Source organism: Plectropomus leopardus, chromosome 8 (genome assembly GCF_026936395.1).
Source record: "Plectropomus leopardus strain MGB_pleo_1.0 chromosome 8, ASM2693639v1, whole genome shotgun sequence".
Classification (NCBI taxonomy): Eukaryota; Metazoa; Chordata; class Actinopteri; order Perciformes; family Serranidae; genus Plectropomus; species Plectropomus leopardus.
This window is the reverse complement of record NC_142183.1, coordinates 18,541,506-18,552,466: the sequence shown is the minus strand read 5'-3', so window position 1 is coordinate 18,552,466 and position 10,961 is coordinate 18,541,506. Positions and strand designations below refer to the sequence as shown.

Sequence of the window (10,961 nt, the reverse complement as noted above, 5' to 3'; positions counted from 1 at the left end):
GGTGAATTAGGGTAGTCTCTTGTGTCGTCAGGAGCAGAACGTTACGTGCTGGCAGCCAGTCGACCGTGGATAAGTAAAAGAGACTCCCCTCTAAATAATTCATTCCAATGGGAGCCCTCTGAACACACACACAGGGTCCTCTCATACACATAAATGGCTGCTTCTTGAAGTAGAAGACTGCAACACACACTTAGACATGCTCACAAAGAGCAGGCTTCTAATTTTACTCTCTGATGAATATTTATAGTGGATGGAGAAACATTGTCTTAGAATTAGGAAAGAGCATTTTGGTGGAACAACAGAGAATGCTTCTGGCACTTTTTTGGGTTTGAGAGCAAACGTCACAAACAATGTCAACTTTTAAATAAATACATACTGTACTTTGTGAAAAAATGACGGATATGCATTTCTTTAATGAGTGTTTTTTTTTTTTTTTAAATATTGCCATTTTTACATGACTTGTACTGAGGGTTGTGCAGTAGGGCATAGTTTTGTTCCTTAAATCTGTTGATGAGAAAAAGTATAATAAGGGAAACATTGCCAACTTTTATGATTTTTTTCTGATTATGATGCTACTTTTGCAATGAAATTAAAGTTGTTTTTTTTTTTTAAAAAGCGGCAAGTGTACATGCTTAATTGTTGGAGAAAAGTTTGGGCATCAGGCACTTATCTTACTGAAAATGTGGCCCCCTGAAGAATATAGTTGAATAGCCCTGTGTTAAATGGTTGAAGGGTGGAGAAGTTCACCCTGGGCAGTGTGGAGTCAAGGTGGTAAAATTAGATACAAACAGTGACAAGTTTTTGTTTTGAAAAAATAAAGTTGGTAAACATGGTCAGCAATATTACTGAAGTCACTTCTCAAACCTCTCCTGACACATAAATCTGTCCTCACTTATTCTATAATATTAACTTTAAGATACTTAAGATGGAGGATAAACTTTGGTAAAATTAGGTGTAGTGCATAATGGTTTAAAAGATTTTTTTGAACTGAACTTGTTAAAGCCTTGTTCTAACATGCAGGACCTTAAAGTAACATGATCTGGTGGAGGAAAAAGCAGTGATTCAAGATTAGTGTGGATGATGTTATAAAGGACACACTCAGCCTTTTGGGTAAGGAAACGAAGACAGAGTTGGTGTAAATCCAGAGACGTCATTGTCCGTTTAATGAACCTCATGATGAACAACAGCTGGACTGATTTTTGGGGCCAAAACAACTGTTTCTGTTGCATTTGCTGTCACAATATGGTGACATTTAACTTTCCATTTGCTCACAACAGTGTGTGTCAGGAAGCAGGGCGGGGATGTAAATACAATGTGAAATCTTGTGCCAGAAGCTCAGCGGAGTCAAGACTTTCTGATGGCATCGCTGAGGCTTATTATGAATGTGACACACTGCATATGTGAGTGCGTGACAGAAGGTGCCTCATTATCTGTCAGAGTTGTCCAGAGGCAACTGAAGGTTACACAACATTTCTGCAACTCTAGATGAGAAATGGAGACTGATTTCTCCTGGGACAGCAAGCACTATGTGGACTCCTCATGGGCAATGACACACAGAGACAGACACTGAGAGACGAAATACACACCCAGCCATCCTTATTGTTGACACCCCAGGGTGCAAAGCCCTGAAGTAACACACATCACTAGAGCACTTAAACAGTACATGTCTACATATAGATACATATCTGAAAATGTGCAAATATAGAGCTACATACGTATTTGCAAATTATCCCAAAACTGGTGGATGGTTACAATTTATTTGTGCACATCAGACAAGCCTTTGCACAAACACATACACATAAACATATTTAAAGACACTCATGCATATATGCAGAAATACAGATGCAAAGCACAGCTGACTCACATCTGATGACATCTTTACTGTACCAGAGCTCATTCACTCTATCCCAGCTGGCTCTGGACTGAACTGTACACACACACACACACACACACACACACACACACACACACACACACACACACAGGGAGTTTACAATATGTATCACAATACAAAAATGTGGAGCTGAAAATTGATGGTGTAATAATAGCAACATTATTAATTATGTCTCTCAAAGGGTTCATTTAAAGTGCATGCATACATTAAATGCCAGAGGGCACAATTACATCAATGCTGAAAGCTGTCAGAGGTCTTGATTGCTGCCTTACAAAGAATGTCATGTTGATTGAAATAGATTGAAATGCGTAAGCCTATTTGAAATCTGTTGGAACAATTAAGTAATTCAAGCTGACATCTACTTTTTTTTAACTTAACAAAGATATTCTAATTTAAGCAGGTTTTTATTCTTCACTTCAGGCACCACTTCTAAAAAAAAAGGTGACATATTTCTTCATTTTAGTGATTCTCTAACTTTTTAAAGATTTAAAGATGCAACATGCAGCAAAGGGCTGAGGCCAGAATCGAACCTGCAGCCGCTGCAGCGAGGATATAACCTCTGTATATGGGGTGCTGCTCTATCCACAGAGCCACCAGGCGCTCCAAGTGATTCTGTAACTTGTGAGACCACACTGTGGTGCTTTGAGCTAAATGTTCAATGACATGCTGAATTTGAAGGATTTTAGGATGTCACCGTGTGTATTATACACAAAGCACAGATGAAGCTGATGGAAATGTCATTAGTTTTTCAGGTATTTGATCACAATCTAAAGAACAGGAAAAAAAGAGAGAAAAAACAGGGTTAGCCAAAGCTAGGACTTGCAATCCATCCATGGGTTTGGGTCATCCTGAACAAAAAATATCAACCTCATGATGATGCGCCATGAAACAGTCCAGTCACCAGAATAAAATGTACTTTTCTCATCAGAAAGAGAAGGTGAGGGTAGATGGTGCAACATCCCAGTGGGTATCATACTGCCACAAATGGTGCCTTTGAATCTGCATGTGACGCCAGCTACCATTGACAAATCAGCAGTTTGATGGGTTGGGTTGCTGCCTGCTTTTTTTTTAAGCAGCATTTGACATGTTGGGAGAAAACGGGCTGGTTTAAGAGGTCGGGACATTTCAAGCCATGTTTGTAATGACCAAACTGGGTATTTTAAGCCAAAATTTGATCTTATCCTAACACTTATTACATAGTTCTGGCACCTAAACCTAACTGCATGTTAAGAACAGTGTTGTTCCAACATAAAAAGAAACATAAAGTTTCAACATATCCTCTACATATGGGACACACAAATTTAACATATCCATGGTTTGCATAAATGTACAACGCCACTCAGCAGGATTCAGATTCAAGAGGGTGTTGATATTTGCACCAAATTTCACAATAATCCATCCAACATTTGCCGAGTTATTTCTTTCAAAACTGAGACTGCCCACCTCATGGTGGCGCTGAAGGTGAGGAGATAACCGATCACCTGGAGGATATGAATGTCAATACAAAATGACTATCATTTAACAGACGTTGACATATTTCAGTCTGGACCAGTTGTGTATCAGGTGTCCCACTGACCACCATTGTCACTTAAAAATCTGTTGTTGTGGAAACACTATATTTCCATATTTCCATATTTATTTATTTATTTATTTTTTAGCTGTTATAATCTTTAAACTATTTTACTGTGCACTTGTATTCTTTGTCTTATTTTACTGTTTTAGTCCCTTATGTTCTTAGCTTTTATGTTCTTTACCTTATTTCATTGTATTAGTTTTTAGCTCCAGTGTTTCCTCATCGGGGCCTACCGGACTGGGAGTTGTCTCTGGTCCACCATTGGGGGTGCTGTACCGTGGACTGTTTTGGCCCGGGAGACTAGAGGGCTCGGCATCTTGTTGCGGGCACTCCTGTCTGCCCGGGTTGGGATGGTCTCTGTGGCGGCGCCCCGGCAATGCTGGACCGTGACCTCTCTTAGTGAGGTTGGCCCCCAAAGGTAGCTTCTCCCTCGCCTCAGGTCTCAGTGCCTAGCCATGTCTCTTTAGTAACAGCTGGTGTGTGTTGGTGTGTGTGTGCGTGTGTGTGGGTGGTGAGGGGGGGTGATCGGGTGCCTATGTGAATATGTGTGGGAATATCTACATGATTGCGTGTGTTTTGTTGAGTACGTATATGTGGGGGTGGGAGGGTCAGGCTGTCTGTATTTTTCTTGATTTTCTTTGATGTTTTTCATTTCTGTTATTGTTTTTAATCTCTGTGAGGCACTTTGTGTTACTCTTTGTATGAAAAGTGCCATACAAATAAAGATTTGATTGATTGATTGATATTTTATTCCCTACAGGGAAAAATAAGTTTTTTCATGGTTTGTTTTAAAAAAAAATTTTTTTTCTTAAGAATATCTTTAATCTATGAAAGAGTCAAATAAAACCTTGTTACACTTTTAACACAAACACACTGTGATGCCCCTCCCACTGTCTTGGACGTGGTTCTAGCCAACCTGATCAGGAAGCTGGCTGACATGGGAGGATTGTGAGCTTGATTTCGTTCACCTGGGCCTTCCCACCTACAAAAGCTGGGCAAGGGATTAACTCGTTCTCTCCATTCCTTCAGCAGACATCCACCCTGCATTTCACACTCTCAACATCTCCACAGCACACTTGACAAACATCCATGCATGGCTCTCACTACTGACTTTGCTGATTTCCACACTCCATTGTTCATTTTCTTATGTCTTAGTTTAAAAACGTATAATTGCTTTCAATAAATCTCTCCCTCCTTGTCACTGAGCCAGCTTGTGAAGAATGGGGACCCGTCTGAGAGCAGATCCATTAGGTAAGGTTGAATCTAGCCTTCATGTGACAAACTAGGCTTGGTTATTATTTTTGACCAGTCTGGTTTGTGACTCTTATGGCTTTTCTTATTAGTTTTGAAAAACTATTTTTTGTGGATGTTGGAAGGGAGCAGTATTTGTCCCCACTTAGATTGGTTTGCAAACTTATTCATTAGGATTTTTTTAAGTACTGGTGTAAGTAACTGGTAGATATAGACATCCACCCTTCATTGCTGATTTTGGTTTTGCACTCTCAGTACCTCCACAGCACACCTGACACACAGCCACGCATGGCTTTCATTATAGACTTTGCTGATCTACACACTCCATTGTTCATTTAAGTTAATCTCAGTTTTATAAATTATGATTGCTTTTTACTAAATTTCTTGTGTGGACTCCTCCTTGTCACATTCATTGAGCCAGTTTGTGACCACACACACACACACACAAACACACACACACACCCACACACACACACGCACACACGCACACACACGCACACACGCACACACACACACACACACACACACACACACACACGGCATAATTATTTCACACGGCTGCTGCACATGATTATTGCTCCTCAGTCATTCCTACAGTGCGTTATCTGAAGGAGACAGCATTGTAACACTGCCTGGCAGGCTTGAGTTTCAAACAATCAGCGGCCTTTTCTTCTCATCGCGTCAGGCAGACGAAGTCAAAGGGAAAATCAGAGTGAGACGTCTGGATCAAAGTATCATGTTAGAGGTCAATAAATATTTTGTGTGTCTGCTGAGTAAGAAAGCTCAGTTTGCTGCTAACCAGCAGTGGCCGGCGTTGAACTCTGATATAATTAACATTTGACCCTGAAAGACGTCATTCACCCCAGAATGCACTGCTCTCCTGCTGACTAGCCACTTTCTCCTAACAAACCTCCCTTTTCATTTCTGTTCTCTCTTCTGTGAGTTTTGACAAAATTTCCAGTGACTTTTTTTCCTCATCTGATCAGAATTTTTCCATCTATTTTGATCTACAGCTCTTTGGTTCTTTATGATGATTAAAATATCAAATAACTGAACTCTTGCATTATTTAATGAGTGGGGATTTTTGCGTCAGATCACTAAAAACTTTGACTAATTTTGAAAAAGTTTGCTTCCAGAAGTTACTTTGGCTCCTATTGATACGCAAAGGCTTAAAAGGTTATCAGGGTTTCTACTTACAGTGCTGGTGTTAGTGTCAGTGGGCTAATGGTATTAGCATGTGAGACCAGTGACTTTGTGTTTTTGCTTTGAATCTCTGAATCTGAGAGATTTGATTCCCCTTGCTGTTTCCACCCTCCTGCATTTATCACCAGTTTTTAAGAAGAACTTAAAAATAACAGATTAAGATTAAAACCGCTGGCCTTAGGAGACAGACTTATTTCTGCACCAAGTAAAATTATGCAGACTTTAATTATGAGCTAAACAACTGGCTGAGAAAACAAAAACAACACACACACACACACACACACACAAACCAGTTTTAATATCTTGCAAAAGCACACATACAGATGCAAAAATGTGTCCTCCCTTTACTTTCCGTCTTCTCACACACATTAGCTAACACACACACACCGTGCAGCTGCAGACGACTGTGGAAGGGACCGGCAGGTTTCCAGCCCGCGAGAATTTATGTTTCCAAATGATTAGAGGCGAGGCGGACGGGACGATCTCGGAGGCAGCAGCTGCCTGCCCCACGGCTCCAAGTGGAGCAGAAAATCAGGATAATTTCGTTGTGATAATCAGCCTCCCGTTATCCCCGTCACTTCAGCCCATGGAGGAGGAGAGTGTGTGTGTGTGTGTGTGTGTGAGAGCGAGGGTAAAAATACAAAAGAGAAAATGTGTGCTTCATGCCTGGTTAGCTGCAGAATATATGCACATGTGTGTTGGAGTCGGTGTGTCTATATGTGTTCCATGCAGGGGTGTAGCTTTTGTTTCAATATGGGATGGGACACATGAAAAGGGAGGGGGGAGACATTTTTGAGTTTCACCCACTTAATTTCATTAGTTTGGGTGATTTTTTTAATGCACTTACTTCTGCCTTTTCTGCATTACTTTAAGGTTTAAATGTCTAAGTTTGTCAAAATAAAGGCTTCTGCTACTCTCATGTTTATATTCAGCTTGTTCTCTTGCACTGTTAAGATGTTTTCGCATGAAAAATAATGCATCAGACTTTAAACATCCCACATAATAATAAGCCAGTAAATTGTGCCCAACATTAGATCACCTGACCAATGCGCTGACAGTATTTATTTAGAAAGCCTCCCAGTATGGAGGCAGGTTGGGGTGGTGGATGTGTCACAAAAACACAGGACTTTCCCCAGGAGACCAGTATTGGCAAATGTGTGACCTTTAAGTGGACTAATTTTAGGTATACCTCCTCATTATGTTTCCTTCTCCTTCATCTAGCCACAGTAACTTAACTTGCTTTACGTTAAAAATGTTACATTAATCGTGGGGTGCTAATTCATAGCATATCAAACAAACCACTGTATGAGGATGCATTATTTTATTTAAAATGCGCCCTTCTTCCCACTAAAATCTACACCTATGAATTTATGTTTATTTTGCTATACTTAGGAGGACCTACATTATTTCCTATTTCCCTCTTTCACTGTCATTTCACCCAAATCACAAAATTAGACCATGACGACACTGTAGTTATGCTTTAATTTTTCTGTGTTTGAATATAAATGATGTTAGTTATAAAGGTTTCTGCCTGGGTTTTTGTTTGTGGTGCTCAGTTGGAAACTCCAATCCACAGACCTCAACATCAAGTGTTTTCATTGGAACCAAAATTAAAAAATCATAATGAACTTTGTAGACTTTAAGAGTATAACCTAGTTTTTATAGAAATTCAGTTTCTTGTAGGGGTGTGAGGCACACCTTTCAGGGGTGGATTTTTGTCCCATCCTGCTCTGTTGGTAATGTTTTTCTTTGTTTCATATCAGTCTTTAATGGTTTCCTGTTTTATTTGATATCTCACCTCCTCTTTTGTTTGGAGATGCTTCACCTCCTGCACTTGTGTGTTACCCTCCTGTGTGATCGCTCACCTTGGCCTGATTAGTTTCACCTGTACCTCATTACTCTTCCCTATATTTAGCCTGTGTGTTGCTTTTTCTCTGTACCAGTTTGTCTTTGTACCTTGAATCAAGTGTTCCCGACTTCTTGCTACTGTTTGGCTTAGTTGGTGGTGATCTCTGCTTGTAGACCTTTTGTCCTCTCTTTGCTGGAGTTGTTTGCTCGATTTCCTGACTGACTCCCTGTACAACGAACCTTTTTCAAGTAAATAACCTTTCCAATTAAGATTCTGCCTTAGAGTTATGCTTGAGTCTTCCTGCTAGTTACTCCTCCAGTCAATGCAAAAACATTGCACAAACTGAAAACTGAAACTGTTTTTGTTTCATTTTTACAGCAACGATGCACATTAATCAGCAACACTGTTAATGTGAAACTGCAGCCCAGTCGCCAGAGGAAAATGTTGGCATGGTATGTTTCTGCAAACCACAAATACCTTTTAATTTTTAAGTTTCATAAATATCGTATCAATGTTTTTAAAGTGAAATTCTATATGAGCTGACTTTGTCATTGGGAGGTGGAGGTGATGGTAGATGCAGACATCTGCAGATCTCTGTTTGAAACCAACAAACAATAAAACCAGCTGTGATTTAGGGAGTCACTGTAGTGTTTCAGCAGCTTTTAGGCACCAAATATGTTTTGTAGTAATATGTTGCTGTTTGTTTAGAGGTGATGGAGCTTTTTTTTCTTTCTGTCATTTTTTAGATATGATCAAACTCACACTTTAAAACATTTTGGGGTTACAAACTTTGTCCAACCATGTTAACTATCTGAATCAATAACAACCATGAATTATCATTTGATGCACTGAGTGAAGATATATTAACTGGCAAGACCGCTGTTCACACACTTTGCGGCACCAGTATTCATGTCCACCTGCGTTTTTTGGGTGTCCACATACTTCTAGTAATATGGTGTACCTACATGTTAGTCAAATCCCAGCCAGACATCAATTTTTAATTTTAGACATCGTTATGTGGGATGCAGGTGCAAAGTGGCAGATTTTTACATCCACAACATAAATCAGTTTCCTCATCAGTGAGTGAAAATGCTCCACATTTTGCCTCTTTGTGCTACATTACAGTATTTCTTTTTTTTTTCCATTCTGCTATTTCTCTGTCCATGTCCCCTCAGGGGCTCTGTATTGTGCAGGTGTGTGTTTGCTAGTTTAAATCCTTGAATGTGATTTTTTTTCAATTATATTTATTAATTTTATTGATAACGGGAAGCTATGGCTCTCTTAGACACTTAACTGTAAAGTCCATTTCTATCAACAGCTTATTTCTCACCTCAAATGCACTCTTTTAGAAGTCAGCTGGTAACACAGTACAGATTTCTCAGCAAGCAGTTCTTCATCAAAAGTGTTGTTGTTCTCAGCTCTGATTTATAAACCACCATCGCCATCAGTGTGTGTTTGTGTGGGGGTGATGTTAATGAGTTTATGCACTCTTTTTCTGTTCTCTTTTTCTTTCCCGTCTCTTTTTCTTTGTGTATGAATCAGACCTTCTGTTCTCTTTTTCTTGTCTTTTATACAGATTGCTGGCTGCAGAGTGACTTGTATTTATTCTGTTTGGTTTTTGTGTGTTTAAAGGAAAAAAAGACAAGAAAAAGAGAAAAGGGAAAAAAAACAATCAAAGTGTTACATAATTGTGATGCAGCATTTGGTCGCTCAACCTGCTGCACTGACAATAACACCAAATAAATAGATACGCTCTGGTCTATGATGATGTTCCCGTGAGTCTGTGCAACCTGCTGGTCCTTATACTCTCAGATTTGTTACGTCTATGGGTGCAATTCATGAATACACAGACAAAGAAATGCATCCTGGGATAGATAATGCCTTTATGGCTCACTGAGTGTCTGACACTGGGAACACCTGGCTGTGACAGAGTGTGTGCTGTTTGAGAGCCCATGAATCTCTCATGGTAGTTGGTTCATTGATAGGACAGGACAGGCCCACACCAGGGAAACACCTACGCAGATGTGGCATGTGTGTGCATGTGTGTGTTTTTTTTTTGTTTGTTTGTTTCATCTCTGTGTCGGTATTTACAAATTTAATAGTCATTTATATTTAAGTTAAAGTTTGACTTCTGTACCATAGCCAGTTTGTACATTACTTTATTTTTACTGAAGCTGTTTTGTTGAAATCATCAAGAAAACTTTATTTTACTCACCTGCCTCCACAGAGAATGCAGAATCCAAAATTGAGATGATTTTTGTTAAACTAAAGTGAAAGGAGGCCATGTTTAACAACAGCAAAACTATAAGAAAACAACTGTTTACAAACTCACACAACTTGTGTAATACAAGTCTCTTATTATTTCCCAAATACATGCATTTTCACAAAAACCATGGTATTTAAAATTAACTAAAAGTGAAACTTATCTATGGTCCCTTCAAAGCCAGGCTCCATTTACAAAAACAGTTATTTTATCTCACTGAACACAGGACCTGCTGGTCTACTTCAACCTTGATATTTAATTTGTGTTTTGTGTGACATTGCTGAAGCCGAATTAACCCTTTAAAACACTAGTCGCACAACAAAACAAACAAACTGATGGAGACAATGGCAGACTAGCAGCTTTTGTGTTCAGCAACTGTTTTTGTCAACAGAGTCTCACTTTGAGAAGGTAAAATTTGAGTTATGTTCCCTGTCAGAAAGAGCTGTCTGTTTGGGAAGTATTGAACATACAACTGGATAAATGACACTTTGATTATACTGCACCAGTTGAGTGAGAGTTTGTAAAAAGATGTTTTGGTATAGTATTGCTGTTGCAATACTATATGGCATATGGCATCAGTTCAGCAAGTATATTCTCCACTTTTCAATTTTTTCTTCAATGTGAAGACAAGCAAGAAAAGCAAGATTTTCTTAACAAATTCAACATAACACAAAATGAGCAAATGATATGCAAATGATCATTTTGCGGGAGAAGTATTCATTTGAAACATCTGCATGAACTATTCAGACTTTTCAATGATTTGTAGGTTATCACAGAGAAAATGCCTCTGAATAAGCATTTTGACACTATAAAATGGGAAACAATGCACAACTGCATGTGTCAGCAAAACCTTTTGAGAAGACAAACTTCACTGCACAGGTTTAATGGTCCATGGTGTGCAGCTGTTGTCAGGTTCACCATGCTTTAC

At 39.2% G+C, this 10,961-nt stretch overlaps 1 long non-coding RNA gene across 1 annotated transcript; it reads left to right on the top strand.

The window, feature by feature from the left end:
• The first annotated feature begins 7,875 nt into the window (after positions 1–7,875).
• On the top strand, positions 7,876–10,610 carry LOC148188889 (uncharacterized). Its single transcript, XR_015777262.1, has 3 exons — positions 7,876–8,018; positions 8,149–8,222; positions 9,347–10,610. It is a non-coding gene; the product is annotated as an uncharacterized LOC148188889 (long non-coding RNA).
• Positions 10,611–10,961: the final 351 nt, after the last annotated feature.